At 48.6% G+C, this 23,464-nt stretch overlaps 1 long non-coding RNA gene across 2 annotated transcripts; it reads right to left on the bottom strand.

The window, feature by feature from the left end:
- Positions 1-1,192: 1,192 nt before the first annotated feature.
- Positions 1,193-22,831, bottom strand: LOC310885549. 2 transcript variants are annotated; one of them, XR_014574854.1, is made up of 3 exons: positions 16,745-17,662; positions 16,511-16,618; positions 1,193-10,039 (listed from the first exon to the last, which is right to left on the bottom strand). It is a non-coding gene; the product is annotated as an uncharacterized lncRNA (long non-coding RNA). The 2 variants fall into 2 exon arrangements; XR_014574853.1 differs by having other exon boundaries at positions 16,511-22,831.
- Positions 22,832-23,464: the final 633 nt, after the last annotated feature.

Raw genomic sequence — 23,464 nt, 5'->3', positions numbered from 1 at the left:
CTCAACATTTCCACCAGGAGCATTCCCTTGTATTGGGTTTACGTGGCAAGGGTTGGGGGGGAGGGGGACTGCAGGGGTGGTCTGTGGGAGAAGAACCAGCTGCAGCCCATGGGGTATTGTGGCAGAGCAGACCTCCACACTGCAGCCCGTGGAGAAGAGCCCACGCAGGAACAGGGGGCCTGGGGGGACCCGCTGCCTGTGGGGGACCCGTGCTGGAGCAGTTTGCTCCTGATGGATGGACCCCATGGTATAGACCCATGTTGGAGCAGTTCACGAAGGGCTGCTGCCTGTGGGAAGCCCACATAGGATGGCTTTGGGAAGGATGGCATCCCGTGGGAGGGACCCCACGTGGAGCAATGACCACGGAGCTGCAGCTGACGATGTGTTGTGGGCTGACCGCAGCCCCCATTCCCCTCCGCCAGTCGTGGAGAGGAGGTGGATGGAGGGGAAGATGTTTTAAGCTTGCTTTTAGTTTCTCGCTGCTCTAGTCTGACCATAACAGGCAATAAATTATATTTATCTCCCTTCATTAAGTCTGTTTTTCCCATGACGGTAACTGGTGAGCGACATCCCTGTCCTCATATCAACCTTCAAGCCCCTTTGCCTCATATTTTCTCCCTTGTATTTGGGGGGGATTGAGAGCTCAGTGTGGTGAAGTTAAGCTGGCCAGCAGGGTGAAACCATCCCATCCCTCAATAAGGCTTTGAGGGATCTCATTGGGAATACAGTATATTACTTTAATCAGCCCTGATCAAGAAACCAGGGGTGGAGAAGCAGCACTAGACCAACCAGAGAAATGGAGAGCCCTTCTCACAAGGAAGAGGCCAGAAGACCTCGGCTTTCACAGAGATAAAAGGACATGGTCTTGTTCTGTCTGGAGGCACTGCCTAAATAGCCAGGGGGTGGAAAAGCGACATGGAATTGAAGGACACTCTTGCTACAAGGACACATTTGTATAAATTGGACATTAATAAATTTAGGCTAGAAACTAGCAGGTTCCTTATCAGCCACTTTGCCTTTAATGTATGTGAGAAATGTGAAGGGTGGTGGTTGTTTCACCCAGCTTTAGATGTTCAGAGGAAGGACGTCTGCATCTGGGAGCGGAGCACCTGGGGCTCTGTCTACAGTCCAGAGAGAGAAATGGGCTCCGGTAATTCCTCCAGTCTAATGCAGGCGCCCTGCCTAGGGAGAGCTGAAACCCTGCAAATGCTGATCCCTCGCAGCTGCCTCCAAAGGCAGGCAGGGCAACTCGCTGGGACGCAGAGACGCGCAAAAGAAGGGAGGTGAATCCAGGCCTGGTGTCTCACAGCAGGTGATGGAGGAAAAGCCCAGTCCATTAATCTGCCCCATGCTTTTTTCTGCTAAGCCCAGCTCTCTTTAGCCATATGCCAAGCAGGCAAACCTGCTGTGGATGTAACAAATATAAAATAACAGCTGCCAAATGACTGAAAATTAAGTTGCTGGGGAAAGATGGAAGTTGTAGCACCCTCCTGCCAGCAGAGCTTCTTCACATCATATCTCCCTTTTTCAGGGCACGTTCCCACTGCCAGCATCCCCCTCTGGATCTCCAAGCAATGGTACACACGCACAAGGCACAAGCAAACAGCAGCACAAGCTCCTCTGTGCCCAACGCCCACTGCTGAGGTGTCCCTGGGAGACACCCCTGGTCCAGGACAAACATCACTTTGGAGGGATAAGGCCAGAAGGACAAACCGAGTCCAAACATGGCCTGGTGATGCTGAGCAGAAAGAGGCGGCCTTCTGTTGGCTTTTTAAGGAGAAAAAGGAAGGGCTCAGAGTAAGGACATAAAACCCTGAAGCATGCAGGATGTTAGCTCAGCAGACCTGTCTTCTTCCTAGCCAGAGAACTGGAAAAATTGCAGATTATCTGAGACGGGAAGCTTTCTTCCAAACTCTTGCAGGTGAATGGAAAAATCCCCCAAAGCTTTGCAGAGACTGTCGGGAACCCCACTGGGTACTGCCTGGTGCCAGGATGTGGCATGAACCCTCGCCTCCCTTTTCCTGGGCCCACGGTGACCAGTTGTCCCCAGAGAAGTGCCACATTGCACACAAGCAGGTGTCACCGAGCCACTTCATCCTGTGCGGAACGAGTTTACGGGCTTGATGCAATCTCCAGCGGGCGATCCATCTGTGGCAGCATTCCTGGGCACGGAGTCACCGGGTGCTCACACGAGGCCATTGGAAGAGGGCACTTGGCGTGGGTGAGCGCGCGTGTGCTGGGGATTGGAGCCTCGCGCACCCATACACGGGCAGAAGGCTGCCAGGGAGGGTGTGCATGTGCCTGTGCTTCGCTCACACCTGCGAGCGGATGCATAACATCCTCCCTCTTTAGAGAAAAGCACTGGTTAGGAAGCCTCTGGATGACTTAGGGACAGGGTGTCTGGTCCAGCTCCATCCCCAGGTACTTGGGTGACCCCAGAAGCATCGCTCGTGCTGCCTAACACAAGCACCGCATATAGAGAATGAGACAGGAACACACTTTCTTGCACGCTTCCCCCAAAACCCTTCTGCAGTCAACCATAGGAAATCAGAGGAAACTCCCATTTCATGAACTGAACAGCAGCCAAGAGGATTTTAAAGAGGTGGAAGACATTAACGTGGTCCCAATTTCAGAGCCAGTCATATTGCCTCATTCCTAATAATCTGAATTTGGTCCCTAATTCACGCAGCTCAGGCAGGATTCCCGAGGATGTTAGTGAAGCTGTACCCCCAGATACCACCACAGAGCTGAATCCAATCCATAAACTGCTTTCCTAGTTAAGTATAACAATCTTACTAACTGGCTTTGTTAATAACAGCCCACTTGGTGACCCCTCTGCAGATGGACAAAGCTGCCTGCAGAAGTTAGTTTACTGAGAGCAACACAAAACATCGGGCTAGGGCAGCAAATTTAACACCAGCTTGTGAGGCCAGCACATTAATTTTATGCCCATGCACTTGCCACCGTTTCATTCTGCATGATCATCAGGTCCCCAGATTTTTAGGAAGCTTGGTTCCCACTAAGGTTTTGAAGAAGTCACTGCAATTCATCAGGTGCATTTTGAAAAACATGATGGGAGTTGCCAGGACCCAAGCTCTTTGGAAAACCTGGTCCCACCTTGAAAAACCAGCTCCGATCTCCTGAAAATCTGGTCCACACAAAGCAGCGATGGCTCTTCCCCTTGCAAGGCGCTCCATGGTGAAGCAGACTGTCTGGCCCCCTCCGTCTCCCTGCCAGAATTAAGCCTTCAAAGTTGATCTAAAAAAGTAATTTCTAGGCTGACAGATAAGGAGTGTGAAAATGCCACAGGGAATGATTGGCATATGCCTGGTGTCTCCACTGGAGCAAGGTGAGCTTTAATTACAGGCTGGCCTGGTGGCAGTACCTGTCAGATGACTCACTTCCATCACATCCCGCGAGGTTTCTCCTTTTCTCTCTCCCCTTGCACCTCTCTCCACTGGGCTCTTTCATCAGATGCTGGCTTGCTGGCTTCCTTACAAGCCTTGAGGCATTGAGTCACCTGTCATCAGGCAGGAACCTGGCGAAAAGCAACTCCTGGTCCACCTTACACCGGTGGCATGCACCCATTGGGCTCCGCCGGTGGAAGAGTCCCTGCTGGGGACCACTGAGGAAACAACAGAGACTCAGGGAGGAAAATGAAAAAAAGGGGAAGGAGGAAAATGAAAAAAGGGGAAGGAGCCTGCAATCTTTACCAAAGCAACTAGAGGGGCTTCTTGCTTGAAATAATTCAATGCACAGGTCAAAGGGGAAAAAACATACTTGGGGTTGGTGGGAAATCTCCGGGAAGCATCCTCATGCTGCCAGTTCATGGCTTCCTCCTTCTCTTTCTGCCTAAGAAGCACTGAGGCTTTGTGCAAGACTTGGTAGAGAACCTAATACTACTGCTTTTTTAAAATTATTAATATATATATATTTTTTTTTTTTGCTCAAATTCTTCCTATTACAGCCCCTGGCTATGGCAATACGAGTTGGTATTTTAGGAAGGAAAAGAAGTTCCTGTCTTGAAAACAATCGCTACTTGTGCTATAAAGGGATGAAGCTCTTATTTCCTCATGGGGAGTTGCATGAAAGTGCGTAGGGAAAAGGCTTAGATCTGCTTGGATAATCCTGCCCAGCCACCTCAAAGAAGTGGTTTAGGAATAAGCATGGACTTCTATACATGCACAAAGAGAACAGCTGGGAGGAAATTCTGCTTAGGAGGTTGGGAAGAACAGGGATTTTGAGAACTGCCAAGCAGGAAGCAGAGTTAGGCCTTGCAGAGAAAAAATAGCAAGGAGATTCTGCAGGTATATCATGGATTTAAAAAAAAAAAGAAAGAAAAAGAAAAAACACTCCAAGAAAAGTGGAATCACAGCACAAAGAAGAACAGAAGAGAATTCAGGTCTTACGCCTAGTAGAAGTCATTAAGTTACATCAGGAAAACATTAAACAAATTAATACTGTGAAGAAAAAATGTGAATGGATATATGGATATAGAAGCAATATTCAGTTTGCGACTCTTATTTCAGGAGGAGTAAAATCCATTAATGGAGGCAAACACTAGCCTACTATCAGAAGAATAATCCAAGACAGCATAAGAAATGGAAATTGGAACAAAAAGCGACAGGGGAAGATGGTGCCAGATTTACCAGAAAGCTTTGATAAAAATCACAAACTCTAGGCAAAGGAAATGCAGACAAGCTCTCATAGACCACAGTGAGTAGGGCAATAATTGCCACATGGCTTTGCACCAGCTGAGTCAAAGACGGGGATTAGCACAGGAATCCTGCCATGGACCTGGAAGTGGCCAGAAGTGAGACAACAGGGAGTGGTGGGGAAGGAGTCTCGGGCTGAGGACTGGGCAGTGAGCTCCTCAGGAAGACATCTTGGCAGAAATCCTCTCTAATCTATCGTTATTAATGGCAAGGTTAAGAAAAAAAAAGTTGATGGCACCATGGCACGTATGGGAAGAGACAACTTGCCATCAGAGATGGGAGTTCAGACCAGGACACGTAAAGAGAAGGAGCACGGAGACGTGGTCATACAGGACAAAGCCAGACCAGCTTGGTTTTCTGACCTGAGCAAAGCAAAAGTCAAAGAAGGACATGCTACAAGGCAGATCAAAGTTTCAAAGAGTGAAGATGCTCAGAGAGAGAATTATTTGATTTTGACAAGCTACGAGGTTAGACCAAAGAAGGGTGCAAGTCAAGGGAGCTTCTCTTGGCATGGAAGTTTCTGAAAAGAAATGGGGAAAGTCTCCATGACCCAGGATATTTTCAAGGGAAACTGAAAATGATGCAAAGGATCAACCAGTTAAGAATGGCCCCGGTGTAGGAGAGAATGTTTTTTTCCTTTCAACAGTTTCTCATTTTGCTAGTTATTCCATTTCATACATCAAAAAGATCAGCCTCAGTTAAACATTTCAAATTTGTTGAACGAAGGTCGCTTTCACTGAGCCAAAATTTTCTTTTCTGCAATTTTTTTTTTTACAAGAGATTTTAGACTTTTTTTTTAAATTATTTTTCTAGGAGTATTATTCAGACAGCAAATTCAGTTCCCGTGGAGATCCTCTCCAGGACACCGTTTGTTGTGCTAAGAGACATCCCAGGAGAATTTTCCACCTTCAGAAATGGAGAGGATTTTATCCTATTATCCTATTACTATCCTATTTTCCAGTTATAGGTGGGACTAATCCAGCATCTCAATAAGCTGGGAATGCCATGGTTTCCAGTCCTACCAGTGCCCCAGACGGAGTCAGACTTTTTTTTCCCTGTTCCAGCTGAGAGGTCTTCTTTTCTAGGTCGAACCATGGTTCTGTTGAAGCTCGCAGAATGTTTGCCACGGACCTCAGCAGCACTAGTTTGGCCAGCTATTTCTTTTGTTTTTCTCCTTCTTCTGAAGGGTCAAGAGTCAATGGGAAACAGATCCCCTTGGCGCACAGCAAGGAACAAAAATTAGAAGCACATGTTTCCCGCTCCCAAAGAGGTACACATGGCACTGCTCCCTTCGAAGAGTTCGCCTCCTCTGTTCCTCCCAATGAAGGAATGGCAAATTCCTTTGAGACTGACCCTCCTTCGCACACTCCCATCGCTGTCCCCAATCTCCCTTTCCATCTGTCTTCCCTCTTGTCCCCAGACTGGAGCTTAAGGGCAGCTCAGCTTCAATTTATGTCCCCTAAGTGGCTAGCTCTTCTAGAAAGCTCACTCTTGGAGTCCAAACACTTTAGAAGAAGCTGGCATTCCTCCTCGACAGCTGGGTTTGCAGGCTCCTAAGTGGGAACCGAGCCCTGGAAAACTTCTTGGTTGCGACTGCTAACTACTGGCACTGCTACTCACCCCCTAACTCATCTCCTACACTGCCAAATTGCAGACCAGTTTGTGGGATTCTCCTACATCCATTGCCATGGAATTAAACAACCGTGCAAGCCTATGCACTGCAAAGTCATCCAGTCCCCGCACAATATCCTTCCCACTACAGTTGACAGCAAAACATCTACTGTCATGGAAGAAGCAGAGCCAAGGCCAAAGCATCAGATCTAAATTGAGATTAATTAACATCTCTCCAGTGGCTGCTTTGTCCAAGACTAGGGAGACCCTGTGTGGAGACATGGAGCAGCACAAGCTCTGCAGGTCCATGTGGGTGGAGAGGAGAACCACAAGACTCACCTGCAAGCAACTGCCTGCTGAAGGATGCACTAGGGTTTTGCACATTTTGCACAGCTGAAAGGAGCTGGCTGGAATTTTTGGTTTAAAACCTCTGGTTAAAAAAAAAAAGAAAATCTAAAAGTGGTTTCGGTTGAAATTTCTGTTTAAAATGTGACAAAACCAGAATTCGAACTCCTTAACTTTGACTTTTTCTTCCTGTTTCAACTTTATCACTAAAATTGTAGCAGACATGGGAAATGGAGGAAAGGGGGAACAGTAAAGAGACACTAGCTGCTGGTATTAAAATATTTGGCTTCATTTAAAAAAAATGGGTAAATTGCATTTTACTTATATATTTCAAACATTCTACACTTCTTGTGGAGAAGTGTCATTTTCAATAGACAATCAAAGCTAGCTTTGAGTGCAAGAAACATATCAAAGGCATCAAAACAAATTTTTTTCTCCATTCCACCAAAACTAAAATTTATGAAGGGGGAAAAAAAAGAGGAGATTCTCAGATAATATTATGATTTTTATTACGCCAGGAATCAGAGGACTTTCAGCAAAGCCACCAAACATTGCCAGGATCTCTGGCAGCCCAGCGAGACGTAAAACCATGGAGAACTGGAGCAAACTTTGGTGCCATTTTATCACTGCAGCCCTGGAGCAACCGCTACAGGATCCCCCGGGAGGCAAATGCTTCACAGGCAATACTTTTCAAAGGCGTTATGCTTTCATGCTGCCTCCTGCCTGTCCCTTCAGAAGCTGCCTAAATGATTAAACCAGATTCCTGAAAAGGTGAGTCAGGCTCACAGGACCGCAGATGAATGTTATGGGGGAAGCACCATCATTTTTTCTCCTTTCGTGCCTCCACGCTGAAGAGCTTCAGTGCTGCTTTGGAGGTGAAGAGCACAACGCATCCAAAGGGGAAGCCTGCAGAAGCACCAGGCGATGGGTCAGCACTCTGGCATCTCCTCACAGATTGCATTTAGGAATGCTTTAAGCCAACACAGTGACACAGATCACAAAGTACCTGACCTATTTCCCCTTAGGGCCATTGTCAGAATCGCCTAAGGAACCAATGGAGATGTTTAACCTGAATAGCTTTGGCAATACCCACCAAACACCTGATCTTAAGTGGGTCGCATCCTCAGCAGAAGTGGGAATAGGTCTGTATTAGGACCTTCAACCCCATTGCCCAGATGCCGGCACAAAATTCAAATTCCCATCGCAATAAGTAAATCCCACCTGATAAACCAGGACACAACCAAGGAGAGCATCTCACTCAAAGCACTGACCCTGCATGAACCAAGAGGGGCAGGCAGCAGTTCCCCCAGCCAGTCCAGCCCTTATCTATGTTCCCAGGAGCAGGATTCAGCTCTTGAACCAGATTCAGTAAAATAGCGAGGAGGGGATGGGAAGTAGACAAGTGAAAGAAGGAAAGAGGTAATATTTTTCATTTCCACTCATGTTGGTGAAGTGATAATTCTCTTTTGCAACAAGCAAAGCAGCCCAGGCACCATTCAAGTCTGCCAGTCCTATGCAGGCAGAAGTGGAAATTTTGATCTTCTTCCCCCTCACGACGATTTGTTCGAATATTGTGAGATTCAAAAATGAGTTAAGAGCATGCAGTGCTTGTGCCGGAACACCACTTCTGGTGCCTTCAGAAGTGGTGATTTTCCTCTGCAGTTGTCAGGAGCAGGAGCCTTTAACAAAAGCTGAGATTTTGATGTGTTCACCCAATTCCAAGAACTAGGACCTTTTTTTAAAAAAAGAAAACAAGTACAACAGTACAAATGTGATGAGAGAGCTAAAATCATGAAAGTTCGCAACGCTGGTGTTGAAAGAGGAGCCCTTTGTATGTTAATGATCTTTCCCCTTCTGTGCCCAACTGCTAAAGGGCGATTCAAGCGCTTCCAGTGCTGAGAAGATGGGAAATTAAACATGTCCAAGGACAGCCACATATTCTGGCACGTTGTTAAAACCTGCCCCACCCCGGGAGGCCACCACGAGGGAGCTGCATTGCTCCAAGCCTCCTTCCTCTCCTCTGTCTCAGAAGGAGAGGAAACAGCTACTTTGCAGCAGTTTCTAGGCAGCTGTGGCACCATAAAGGTTCTCAGATGCTTACGAAGGAAAGGGTTTGGATTTCACATGGGCTGGGTACAAGAAGGACCCCAAAGCAACATCATACATGGAGACAACCATCACTTGTCCTGGATCTCTCCTGTTCACCAGTTAGGAAGAGGCTACACACCCCCACACCCTACCCTAGTTAGTCCTTGGGATTCGGAATTAGTCGTTTATGCTCTGTTTTGCTGCTCCGAAGCACCACAGCAGCAAAGCCCAGAGCATTTTGCTCAGGGTCAGAGCAGGCTGACATTTGGTCCCCACTACCAGCCCTGCTGATGATCTCACATCCTTGGAAACGGGGACATATTCAGCCACAAGGTCTTCCTTCAAACCCAGGCAGTTTCCAAGACAAGGATTGTCCCCGCGGAGCTTCTCACTGACAGATCACCTACTTTTTCTTCTCCTCCTGTGGATTTTGGTGTCAAGAAAGACCAGACTCCCTCCACAACACATGAGCAACCTGCCTTGAGGACAGCCGGGAAGCCAGCGACCTGCATGTTATTGCCAGCTCCTCCACGTTGTGCAATCTTGTGCAAGACACTTCTTATTCCTCAGTGTCCTTTTCTGCACGAATACAGACACGTGGGGCTCCTCCACCTGCTCAGCACAGCCCAAGGAGAGGCTTGGCATGGTGGTGGCACCTTGAGATGCCTGGAGCCGAGAGCTTACAACTGCAAGCCTGGCTGCAGTGCCATCATCTCCAGTGAGCTGCTCCTCCTTACTCCGGTGTCATAAAAATTGCAGTCGTGCCCCATGATAAAATAACTAGGACTCCACACCCATGGGAGTTCCAGCAAGGCAGCACCATGGAAGCGCGGGCTTTGGGGACACCAGTGGTGCATTCCTTCCCTTTTCCCACCGCAGTCGTCGCAGGAGTGAGCACAAACGGTAGCTCCAAGCCTGCTTTTAATTTGCGCAGCAAGCCCAAGAACGAACCCCTTTCCTCTGGGCTTGTTTGGCAGAGCCCGTGCAGATCGCTGGGTGGTTTCTCCCCACCTCTGTAATTTCAGTGGGGACCAAACAGTCAAAACGAGACTCCAGGCTTTTCAAACCACAAGCCCTACAGTAAATAAGGGTTAAAGGCATTTCCAGGCATGTCTATCAATTTTCTGGTGACTGTTCTATCCTTGATGTGTTTTTTCTTTTTTTTTTCCTTCTGTCAGACAAGCTCTCTGCCCAGCTTCATATGCACAAATAGGTCCCTGTGCAAACTCTTCCCCAGGCTTTCAGCATGAAGCTTTGCACACTTGAAGCATTCTGTTCAACTGGGAATAGGAAAAAGAAGAGGTGCCACCAGGTTGATTTTGAAGCAATAAGTGAATTTTGGTTGTGTTTTACTATGTTAGATTATTATAAGGAAACACCAGAGAACCGATCCCTTTCAGGGAATTTTCACATGCATTATTAGAACAGTGGAGCCTTGTCCAAGCATTATTGCTTGTTACAATACTGCCAGTATAATTTTGGCTTATTTGATGGTAGAGAGCAAGACTCCTTCCCCCTAACATCAAGCTATGTGCAGAAGCCACATCTGTTAAGTGCCTCAGCCATACAGAAGATCAGTGGCAAATCTGGAAATAAAACCCAGCAGTCCTGAGCCCTTGGGCTGTATCTTATCCATAGTACTTAGCTTTCTAAATGTTTATGTTAAATAAACTCTTTCTGGAATTATTCAACATAATAATTATTGGTAGATAATTGCCTGTAATATTATACAAGTAATAATCATCATAGATACAAAATCAGTTTTAAATAATGTCAGGTCATGACACCACCCAAGGAAAAAGCTTTCCTAGTTTACAAAGCACATGCTCTTGTGTCGAAGGCAGTCAGAGCCAGACCTTAATTACCTGCAGAACACAGGTTTCTCTGCAAAATGCCCCAATGACATTGCAATGCTACACGCCACTGAGGACCCATTTTGCACCCCAATTGCATTCCCTGTGGCCCCTCTTCACATACAAAGGGTCACCCTGCGATGACAGCAGGAAAAGAGAGACCCCATGTTCAGCTCCCGGGGAACACCAGGACAACAGAGACACTGCAACGAGCTCCCTGATGCAAGTCCATCTGCATTTGAGTTTCTCAGCCTCCTAAGAGGGATATCCTCGTTTGGCCCTTTGGTGTGAGCCCTAACACCGAGCCCACCTCTTGAGCTGGGTGTTGGAAAGCTTCGCTTGGTCCTCTGTAAACCCTGGCTTGATTTAGCCTACAGGTAAACTCGTCACCACAGGACGCAAAATGACCAAAAAAACATGCACCAGAGCCAGTTCTTGCTACACTGCCTGTGTAGATTGCCATTTCTGAAGGCAGAAGGGGAAGAGAGGGATGAGTGACAGGCAAGAAGGGGAGAAACGAGCCTCTAATTAGATGCAAGACAAGTCTACACCACACAATGAGCCCCAAGCTAGCTCCAAGCAGGCTGGTACATCCACACAGCCCACACATGGAGGCATAAAATCCTTGTATTCAAGGTCAAACACCCCTTTCCCCAAAAATACGCAAAAACGAAGGGCCGTGAGTGAATGCAGTCACCAGGGCCCTGACAGCACCAGAGGACCAGGGCTGGCTGAGCAGCTAGGCATGCTGCGTGGCACAGGACCATGCCAAGGCAGACAAGGGCTTCCAGCCCTGGGGGGCTTGAGATCCCTGCAGAAGGTCTTGGTCCATGGGATGCCAGCACAAGGCAAGGCAGGATGAATAAAGAACCAGCTGAACCCTCTTCAGTGCACCACCATGAATAAAATCCGATAAAGCTTACTGGAAAAGAAGCACTGATGCCCCACTTAGTGCTCCTGACAACCCAGAGGTCTCCCAAGGCTGCAGCTGGCAGTCAGAGGAGAGGATGCCCAAGGTGCCACCACAGTGCCCTCGCCACCAGGGGAAGCAGGCTGATGAGACACGGTCACGCCTGCAGATGCTGGGTTTGTGGGTGGTCCAACATGACCTCCCCTGGGATGAATAGCCCACTTGTTCTCAGATAAAGAAAAGAAACAAAGCAAAAGAGTGCAGAGAGGAGAAAGGGCTCCTTGCGACTGCCCGAGCAGTTCAAGGACACCCCATGCCATGCAGTGGGAGTCGTAGGCACCAGGTAGCAGGGAGAGGAGCCCCCCATCCAACAGCTCCTGACAAGGATGCTGTACCAAGCCAATGGACATAGCAGAAAGCCTGGCTGGGAACTGAGGAGAGGCTCTTTGTCACGAGGAGTCGCCAAGTCCTATCACCAGAGACATGCAGGGCTCTCTGGGGAACGCTTTGATGCGAGCCGATGACCCTTGAAGAGCTGTGCACCGCCAGTACTGCTTGATTCAGCATGATATTTAATAAAGAGAACAGGGATCCCCCGAGACAAGCCCCGGACTTGCAAGCCAGGAGCAGTGATAGGGTGGCTGGCATTGCATACAGAGGCAGAAACAGCAGCTCAGCACCGATGGGTGCTCTGCAACCACTGCTCCCAGAAGGTTCAGCCATGAGACACTTTCCACGATGGGACCACCGCCGGGTGAGCAATGCCAGAAGGCGGCAGGCGAGGAGTCACCCAGCCCGAGCACGACTCCTGCCTGCAGAACCACAGGCAAGGCAGAGAGCTGAGCAAACTCAGCTGCCCTTGCCCCGTCCTCCAGCCAAACACCGGACTAAGCACTTGGAGGCTCCAGGTGGCGAGGACAGAGCAGAAACCCAACCTGCAGAGGCACAAACCGCCAGGCAGCTCTCAAACCGGTGTGTCAGCACCGAGCAGAGCTCAAAAGGTGCTGCTGGAGCAAAGGCAGGCTCTGCTGCCCTGGTAGCCTTGGCAGGGCCCCTGGCTGACATCATGCTTCCAGCAGCGGGCAGAGCACCCAGCCCCGCTGTGCCCAAGGAGCGCGGTGCCCACGTGGCGCCGAGCTGCGTCAGCAGGAGCGTGTTGTGGCGTGAGACGACATTGCCGTGTCCGCCGTGACATCACCCGGGCCCACGGAGCAGGTCGTGCCACGAGGAATTACAACATCCCCACCGAAACCGGCCCAGAGCCAGGGTCACCCCACCGTCAGGAGCAGGGCAGCTCAAAGCACCCATCAGGATGGAGCCAGCATCGCCGGCCGCCTCTTTCCTAGGGGAATTACGTGTCTGCAGACGGACAACAGAGGTCACTGGTTCACTCCCACTAACCCTTCCCACCTGCTCCCAGTCCAATATTTCTTGCTCTTCCTTAAAATAAGCAGGGGCTCCCAGGGGCATGGCAGTGCTAGCAGTGGAAGCCAGGATGGAAGGAGGTAAAAGGTCCCTCTAACAACCTCCCCATGGACTGGAACATCCCCCAGGGGGGTTTGTAATGGCCTGCTGTGTTGGTGATGGGTTTGATTTATTTTTTTCATTGAAATACACATCCTTGCAGATAAACAGGTTGATAACACTTGCTGAGCACACTAGGGATGGAGAAAGTCTCATCCACAAGCTCAATAAAGCTGCGTTTAAAAAGAAAATAAAAGGGGTGTGTTGGGGGGAATCTCTGCTCTGTGAGATTTTCCATTGGGTTCTGAGCAAGGCAATTCAGCACATGGGAAACACCCTCAGGACACCGCTGGAGAGGCAGGGGTTGACCAAAAGAGCAGGAGAACTGCTACCACATCTGAACTGAGACTCCAGCACCCATGCCAGCCCCAAGGAAACTGTTCCTGCCTGTCCTCTGGCAGTGGGCACACGGATAAGTCCGACAGCTCTGAAGCCATCGAACATTACAAATCCCCCTTTTTCTCCTGAGGACTTTCTTGACCTGTAAATCTTGGCCTTTGGGCAATGGAGGTCAGCACAGCGGGCACAGGGCTGGGAGCACGCGCTGTGTACCTGCAGCAAGGGGCCCCTCACCCAGGGAATCTCTACAGACCACAATATTTGCAGGCACAAAGCAGGGGACATCAGTGCATCGAGATGAATTTTGTGAGTAGGATACAGGAATCCCTTACTTTGGCTGATGATTTGCCATGAGGACCGGAGAAAACCTCACCAAGGGCACTTTGGGATACAGCACCAGGCAAAGACACTGCAGCACCTGACAGCAACAAGCCTCAGACCCATGGCTTCAAGTCCCTGAACAACACCAATTGCCCTTCCTGCATCACTTCGCTGCTGCAGGCTGGAAAACGCTCCACAAACACCAGCAGAAGCAACTTCACAACCTGGATGGAGACAAACTGGTGCATTACCCTCTCAGCATGGGAGGGAGCATCACCAGGCAATGGTGAACAAGCCTGTAAACTCAGAACAGGTGAGAAGGGCGCAACAAGGAGGATCTGTACCCTTCCCTCAAACAAGCAGTGATGCGTTTTTAAGTGGATTTAATGTGCTTGGGAAGGGCTGACACAGCCACGGTCTAGACAAGACATCATCTCAGAGCACACTGGTGTATCAGGCAGCTTTAGGGACACACCACAACCCTCTAGCCACACTACAAAAATTTAGATATTGCAGCAACCTTAAGCAAATACATAAAGAGAACAACCAGGAAGACGAGCCAAAGTTTTGAACTGAGCCCTCCTAACACTCAGGATCTGCAGGAGGGAAGAACCAAGCAGGAAACCTGCCCTGTTCTTCTCCATGGAGGAGAGAGGAATGCTAAGTTTATCCTTCCACATTATTAAGCATATAGAAGCTACGTAACTGATAAAACACAACCGACGGGACATTGATGCCAGTAGAATTCCTAGGCCCCAGCTGAGGGCTCGTACTGGTATGACACTGGGTAGAACTTAGCATCTAAGTAGGGCAGACAAAAGTCATTCCTGCTTTATAGATGGAGAGCTGAGGCTCTGAGACAGGAGCACGAGGCCACAACGCTTTCCCAAAACAAACCCTGGCATTGCAGAAATTCACTCTCAGCATCCAGGGCTGCGTGCTGGCAGCTGGGCTGCTGGTGCCAGCTCCAGCCTTGCCCACCACCAAGCTTTTGTCTGGGGCTGTGTGGGTACCTGGGGGCCAGGGGGGTGTTGCCATCACAAGGAAGGTGTAGCTGAAACTTGGGTTACTGAGCTAGGGAAATATTTACATGGTCAGACTTTCCAAAACTCCTAGGCCAGGACTGTCATCGAGGAAGAAGGTACGCATTGGGATTGCCCACTTTATGGGCAATTAATGCCAATAAAATACAGTACTTCTAGGTTAATAATCTGTTTTGACTCCTAGCCTTCCAAGGAGGCCTTGACAGAAAAATCAATATACAACCCCAGCATTAAAGAAAAATGAAGATATTCACTCATTATCACCCTACAGACTTCCAGCATAAAACAGCACAGGGATCTCCTCCCTGCAACATAAACCTCCAGCTGGGAAGTGTCCTTTAGACCCAGGAAGCAGAGGAAAGAGGACTGGGTCCCTACTTATCCCTGGCTTCCCATTAAAGATCCCCCACCCAACAGCTGCTCCCACACCAACCATCGCCCCAGCACGGGGCAAAAGCGAGACGCGAGCACCACCTGGATATTTGTGCAGCAGGAAAGGAGCAAACCAAAGGCAGGCAAGCAAGGAGTTAAGAAACAGATCAGTGCCTGTCATCAACAACCCTGGATGCGCCCCAAGTCTCCGGTGTTGGTACCTGGGCGCCTACCTCTGTCTCTGGGGTGGAGTCCTCCTAACCACAGGGCAGCCTCGCCTGCATTCCTGCTCCCTGAGTGACAGCTCGGGAGCAGCTCGCTCCAGCCTGAGCCTTGGCAGGAAAAAAAGATGCCTCCTGCAGGGCCAAGTCAGACTCGCCCTGGAAATCTCCTTACTTAGTAGAAACAGGTTAAGGAGCCAAGGGCTTGGCACTGGCGGGTGTTTTGCTGGAGATGTTTAGGAGCACGTTGAAATTGCCAGCTTGCATCTCCTCAGATGTCTGAGCAATATCCTAGCACAGAATTAGGCAGGTAATAAGGGCTTGAAAGCTGGAACGACCGCAGCTGGATTAAGATATAGGCACTGTAGGCCTTTGCTCAGTTCCCTGGCTCACGGAGCCTTCGGATGACATCAGTCTTAGCTTTCGCTTAGCAAAAGCTTTTCTGGCACTGTTTGCCAAGAAAAGCTGGGAGGCAAATGGTGAGAGCCGCTGCTCCAGCGACACTTGCCCAAGTTCAAAGACAGGTCCAGCTGAGGGAACAGCAGCAGTCGCTACTGCTGGAGCCAGGAAAAAGACTCACGGGCACAGGTCCCCGATCCCCTTGTTATGAAAGTGGCTTGGCTGGCAAGGGCACCAGAACAGCTCCTGCCACCACGTGGAGGCACCACGCTGGTGGGTGGAAGCTCTGGGGCAACCACAGGCAGTCTCGAGGGTACCAGATGGTTTCCATCAGCCCTGGGAATGACCAGAGGTGAACAGGGCTGGACCCACCTGCTGGTACCCGTCCAGGTCTCTGCCCTCGCCTTTCATCTGCTCATTCATCGAAACCATGAGGCTGGCTCTGAACCACCTCCCCAGCAAAGCCGGGAAGCCTCCCACCTCCAGCCCTCTCTGGTCCAGAGAAGAGGGAGGGCTCAGCTACTGGGTTTACAGCCTACAAAGCAGTTGAGCACATGCAGACAGATTTTTAGACAACCTCTACAATCACACAACTGCCTGCTGCTCATCCCCATGGAGCTGAGCGAGGATGCTGGTGGTTCCCAGCCCCAGCCTGCCCGCTGGCACTTCCCCAGCAGTTCTAGCACTGCTCTGCTTGCTTTTTAATCAAATCTTGTCCAGCAAAACCCACTTTGCCACCCAAATGAGTCCAAGAGGAGCTTTATCTCACCTGTCTCAGCTGTCTGTTGTGTAGGTTCCATTCCCTGACAGAAGCCTGGCTTGAGCAGCATCATTGTGCCCAGATAAACCCAAGGAGTCAAGGTTCAGGTCGTGCTCCCTGCAGAAAAGCTCCAAGTAAGCAGATCCCTGCAGCACCGTGCTCTGCCAGAGCTCTGCCCTCAAGAACCAGCACCCCCCATCCATCCCAGCTGCCAGTCCATCAGGGCAGCTTGTTAATCCTCACCAGCCCATGTGAAGCTCGCAGATGACATTAAGGGGTCCCAATTGAAAAACCACTGGTTTAAGGGTATGGATGGATGCTGACACACGATCTTGTTAGTGCAGCTTAATGAGTTACTGATCATCAGCCAGGCCATGGTAGCTCAGTTCATTAAAATGCAAACTAGGAACAACTGCAGTAATTTGATCACTTGTGATCTTCCACACATTGCCTTAAACATGTTTTGATTCAGTTTCCTCCATAAGTAATGCAGTGAAACTGCTGCCAGTTTTCACAAAGTGCTTTGATTTATACATATGAGGAGCATAAGTTCAGAGCATATTTCCTCTTCCTGCCTTTTGACTTTCTTATCTATTTAAGCTTGTACAATATTCACAGTCAGAACTGAATGACAAAAGGAGCTCCTAATCTGGTTGGTCCTTCCAGCCTTATCTTTTTCATAACTGCTTCAGTCCCAGAAATTGTTTCTTCTTTGTCTCAGCACAACAGCAGCTGAAGAATCTCCAGAGAATGCAGACCTCATCCATGAAGCAGGAGTTTAATTCAAAACTTTCCACTCATCCCCATCAGAGCCACATACCTAGAGCACCAAGTTCTTTGACTGCGTGGCACTATAACTCTGCCAGCTCCAGCAGCATCAGTCTTCCTTGACCACCATCCATCACAAAGGGGATGCTGGGGAGGAACAAGAGCATCCCAGGGGCTGAGGATGAGCACAGCAGGGTACTGGCAGCAGGGGTTATCAGCAGTACTGAGCAAGGCAAAGCAATCACTCGGGTCCCAGGTCTGCCCAGGAGCAGCAGGAAACAGAGACAAACCCACAAGGTAGCTTTAAGGAGTCCACCCAGGCAATGGGTTATTTCTGGCATAGGAAACAGAACTTGTAACACACACATCTACAGCACTAGCTCAGAGTCCGGGGCCTGAGCTTAAATAGATTTCCTGGGCCTGTGGGCAGATGGAGAGGGTGGAGACCCCAGCTGAAGCTGCCTGGGATCATTAAGGTCTGCGTGTGCCCTGACAGCAGGCTTTCTAGATAAGGTGAACGTTTCTGCAGTTGAGTTCTTTCATGCTTGTTGGAGCCACTCGCTCACAGGAGTGAAGAGGATTCAGAGGCAATTCAGCTTCCCACCTCCTCGATTCTCTCTGACCAAATTCCCATTATCGTTCAAACAACACGCTCAAGAAACTCCAAAGGCCTGCTCACAACGTTCATAGAAGCGGTTCCTGGCATTTATAATGCACAGCCCTGACGTACACCATGCAAACCCTCCATGTTCCCAAGGCAAGTTTGAAGATATTCTTAATCCAAGCAGCCTGAGTTGTGACTGGCAAGGACACCTATGTGCTTCAGTCCTGGTTCAAGCAACGTGGTCCTGGCCTTGGGGATGCTCAACCCTGGCCCTGTAGGTGGACAAGGACCCCATCAGACCTGTAAGGATGTGTCTGGTGCAGGAGCTTTCAGCAAACCATGCTCTCTCATCACATCAGGCTTGTTTGCTCTGCCTACATCCACCAAGAAATTAAGGAAGAAATAGCCCTTGAAAGTGCTAAAGACTGTCTGCAATCCGATGTGGCTTCGTGAGGATTTCCAAGAGATGAAAACAGTGAAACATAGCCTCCTGGGATCCCAGGCAGGAAAGTGGCTCTGGGACTGCCCTGCTGGTTTGAGGTCCGGATCTCAGAGAAGACCTTCTCCCTCGGACTGTGATAAATGACCTCCCTGGTACGTTCTCTGCCATAGAAAAGTGCCACGGTCCTCTCTGGAAGGAGCTGCCCTTGGCTGGCAGCCACCTTCTGACCCCGCAGCGTCCTCTGCTCTAGCCCAGCACGGATGGGGAAATCTTCCGTTTGCCTTGGTCTTGCACAAAGCAGCACAAATGGCTTTCACCACCCTGCCCGAACAGCGTGACCCTCCCTCCAACAGCGGACCAAATTGCTGTCTTAATTTTATCTCAGTGCTGCACCCCTGACAGATGGAGAGAATCAGAGTTTAAATTGCTGGTTCCATCCTTTGCCAGCGAAGGCAGAGATGCATATTCCCCTCTGGCTTCCCTTCACTTTTCAGACCTCAGTTCATTCATGTTTAGGGAAAACACTTTGCCAAAGGGACTCACAGGGGCTATAGAGTAGTTTTATCCAATTACTTTTTAACTACACCTGTGATTCCCAGTGAGGTCTGGACACTGTCAAGGAGAGCAAAGCTGGCTTTGTGTTCATAAATTAAATCATTTGCTGGGAAGCAACCCAAGGAGCACAGGCTTTTTCCTTTTATGCCTCTATCCCCCATTCCAGATCAATGTGGACATTACAAGAAAAATGGAAACATTCCAAAACAAAATTTCACCCCCAAATCTGTTTCTGTTGAATCATGTCAAGACCTGATGTTACAAGAAGAGTACAGCACAACCATATATATATATTTTTTTCTGATTTAATGGAAAACAGTGATACTAAAAATGAATAAATAAATAGTCTTCCTAAGGGGAATGAAGGCAAGAAACCCTCAGAATTTCTAACAGAATGGAATAAAAAGGTAAACTGATTTTTCCCTAACAATGTGTTTTGTTCTGAAATAGTTTGAGGATGATATTGGGCTCTTCCGGGTACTCAGACACTGTACCAGTAATAAGGTCTCTAAGAGGTCTCTAGACTAGAGTAACAAAGCAATACATGTGGGAAAAAGCAATCTAAACCATGCCTACACAGTGCTGAAGTCAGAACTGGTAGATACAGATCAGGCAAGAGATCCTGGAGGCATCACTGGCAGGTCTCTGAAACCATTATTTCAGTGTCCGGTGGCAGCCAAGAGAGCTGACAGAACTGGGGATCTCCAGGCAGGGTACCGAGGGCAACACAGAGGGTGCTGTTTTGCTGCTGTATAAAACCATGATGTGTTCATGTTTGGAGAACCACGTGTCACTCTGGCCTCACGTCCCACGATGTGGAGTTACAGAAAGTCCAGAGAAGGGCAGCCAGCACGACCAAGGGCATGGAAAAGCTGCCTTACATGAAGAGATTTCCTCAGAAACGAAACATTTTTCAAGCCATCAATGGAAAAACATCTCTCATTTTTTGACCAAAAAGTAGTTCCAGTGGCATCCTCTCTGGGTCGAGGCAATGTCACAGCAACTGGGACATTACCTGAGGAAGAAGGCGCTAATTTCATCTCTTCCACCTCATCTTCTTGTGCAACTGAGGGTGGCTGCTTGGGAGACGCCGGGCTGGAGCGACACGGGGAAGGCTGGGCTGCACACCCGTGATCGAAGTGCAGGTCAGATCCTCAGCTGGGAGCACGTTTTTATTTGCTTGGCTGGTTTCGCTTACTTTGCTTCTTTGTTGTGCACATCACCCTGGAAGGGCACAGCGAGTGCGTGATCTGCTGCTGAATCATAGCAGAGGCTTATGAGTCCAAGGGCTGATGAGTCTACGCTAAGGGAAAGGCTACTGCATCTTATGTCACTTCTGGCAGCAGGGAAAAAGAGGACACAAGGTGCCAAACATCAGTGCCCTGGTTAAGTACATTTGCAAAGGGTGCCATGAGAACACAAGAGGGCAGGAGAAAAATCAGACCCGCGGATGAAATCTGGGCTCTTCTGAAGTAACTGGCAAAAACCTGGAGCCTCTGGTGTGGTGATACCTGACAAGTACCACCCAAAACCTGTGTATGAAAGAGCCAAATACACTAAAGGGTAAGACAGTGGCTGAGGCAAGAAGTTATTCAGTTACTCAGGTGATGTATATAAAGATGCTGTCTGCACACAGCTCAGTGCAGCAGAAGATAGCAAATATCTAGAGCCTACCTACTTTTTTTTCCTTTTTCTTTTTTTTTCTTTTCTTTTTTTTACCAACTGGAGGATCAGCATTAGTTGTGCCTCCTCTGAAAATTTCATAGCTTTGAAGCAAAAGGCAGACACGTGTTATGAGTCCCCCACATGTTCCACCCTCCCCAGAACTGCTGGTCCCTCTGCTCCCTGCTCTTGCAGTTCTCCAGCAGCATTACCCAAACCTTGACTTTAGAAATTCAGATGCTTCTCTGTCTCTGTAAGATCTTTTTGTCTTGCTGCAACCCACAGGGGTTTTTGTTTGTTTGTTTGTTTGTTTCAGGCTCTCCTAAAAAGAAAGAATTGCCTGACACTGTGCCACCAGGAAACAGAAGTGGACAGGAGGTCCTGGGGAGGCTAGCAGGCTCAGCGCAGTTTTACTGTGCTCTCCAATGCAATACAAAACAGTATTATTAATCAGAACAATAATAAGGAAAAGGATGACATCGCATCATGGATATTCAGTGGGCAAGACACAAATGTGTTGATGAAGTCTGCTAGGGAGATTAGTGAAGGCAGAAATGGCATTTCAGAGCCTAATTCCCATCTACAAGCCCTTAAATCCACTTGTGTATTTGAAAAACCTTTTTGAGTAGCTGCAGGCTGGACATGTCTAGATTTACGGCAGATTTAATCTCAAAGTGGTCACGAAATTCCAGCCTGAATTGCTGAAACTTACCAGTTTTGTAATTTGGGCAGAAACATCTGAGAGGGGATTTGGGGATGCTGGGGGTCGGCCTCCTTATATCCACTGAGATTATTGCTGTGCGAGATATTAAGCAGATGATGGACTTGGACCAGAATGAATGTCTCTTTTTTCCCTTGTTCCACCTCTATTTCTGTGTTTAAAACAACGCTGCTTGGTGGTTTGTAACGCTGCAAGCTCCAAGTTCATCTGTCCAGCGGGAAGGAGAGGCGCTGAGCCCTACACAAAGGGGGAGGCCAGTCCTACAGGTTGCCATCTGGCTCCAGTTCTCCCTACAAGCAAGACAGGTGAAGGCTGGTTATAATTGACCCCAATTCCTCAAATAGCCCCAATTGCCGAGGAGATGGCTAAATAGCAGTCTCCAAAACGGCTCAGAACGGACCCAGGTGTCCTGGTGCCCTATGGCCCGGGACAGAAACCTTTTAGCACCCCTGTCTCCCCTCCAAAGAGCTGCGACAGTGCCTTGCTTCAGAGAGTATCTGTCAGCCCAAGAAGTTTAAAAGCTCTGGATCAAATTCTTAATTACCCTGGACAGACACAATAGAGGCTGTCAGCACACAGCAACTCATAGGCTGGCATTGTCAAAGGGACCGGAGTGTTAAAATACCGCTCAGCTTTGCCAGAGAAAGTTGACTACTGGGGAGGGGGATAGTATTGGTCTGTTTTTTTCCTTTATAGAAAGGTTAAAACCAGGTCAGACTTCATAAGTGCCGTTTCAAAGGGGACCTGGGCATTGGTAGGAGGCAAAAAGTTTCATCTAAAATGCTTTTTTCCTCTTTTTTTTTTTTTTCCACAAATAATTGCAAATTCCAGTCAATCACAAGGTTTTATGGTAATTCTAGGTGATCACTTTGGTCAGAACAATAATTTAAGAATGAAAATATTTCATTTATGATACTAGAGCTTTTTTTTCCCATCCCAACTCAGGTGTGATTAAAGGATTGATTTTGAAATTAGAAATGAGGTACTCCTCAAAATCTTCATTTTTGACAGAGAAGTCTCACTTGGCACCATTTTATTTTATTTTTTTTTATTTTAGTCTCTCTGAAATTTCACTTTGGGTCAACCCAAATCAATCAAAAGAAAAGTCCTTGATCTGCCAAAGAGTGAAAATATCAGTTGTGTGCAAAGCTCTAATTACGGGCAGTATCTCCACACTGGCTCATCCTTCTCCGCATCACATATTCTGTGTCTCTAAACCCAAACCTTTAAAATGCACCTGTACCTAACCTGAAACTGGATTCGCCTCTCAGCCCTGTTGACAGTTCTGAGCTGTGCCACCTGTGTCAGTTACAGGGTATGAATTTTTCACCTGTATAGTCATGTGCGTTTAATCACTAGCATGGTTATCATTACACCAGTGTAAACACACCTTAACCAACCTGGCCTATTCACCTCCCTTTGCCAGAATAATTAAGGCAGCAGAAAGCATCTTTTCGTGACTAGGAGTGTACCCGCAGTCACCTGGTTCCACTGTTTGACTCCAGTAACAGTGAAATATGTTTCAAGGGCACTCCTTAGCATGCTCTTTACTTTTTTTATCTCTTTTTTTTTTTTTTTTTTCCCTTCCACGTTTTGCTGGAGCTGCAGGGAACGTGGAGGAGGCTGCCTGTGACAAGCTTGCTTGCTTTGATTTTTACCCAGCAGAGCATCCATCAACCCTCAAGACCCACAGGCTTCCATATTGTCTTCTTATCCAAGTCTCCTGCTTGACGCCCATATGCATTAGGGCGCATACAGCACCGGGGAAGCGGGGCAGTCTGTCCCTGTAACCCCAGGTCTCATCCACTGCATGGCTGTGTGCTGCCACTGGCACCCAACTGCAACCCCAAGTGGCAACTCCTCCTCTTCCTTGGCAATTCCCCTTCAAATGGCAATTTCTCATCTTCCTCGGCAATTCCCCTTCAAATGGCAATTCCTCCTCAAATGGCAATTCCTCCTCTTCCTTGACAATTCCTCCTCAAATGGCAATTCTTTCTCAGATGGCAATTTCTCCTCTTCCTTGGCGATTCCTCCTCAAACGGCAATTCCTCCTCTTCCTTGGCGATTCCTCCTCAAACGGCAATTCCTCCTCTTCCTTGGCGATTCCTCCTCAAACGGCAATTCCTCCTCTTCCTTGGCAATTCCTCCTCAAACGGCAATTCCTCCTCTTCCCCTTCCTTGGTCAGGCCCCCCAGCCCTGCCTGGCACGGC

Source organism: Anser anser (genome assembly GCF_964211835.1).
Source record: "Anser anser genome assembly, chromosome: 23".
Classification (NCBI taxonomy): domain Eukaryota; kingdom Metazoa; phylum Chordata; class Aves; order Anseriformes; family Anatidae; genus Anser; species Anser anser.
This window is presented reverse-complemented; position numbering and strand designations above follow the sequence as displayed.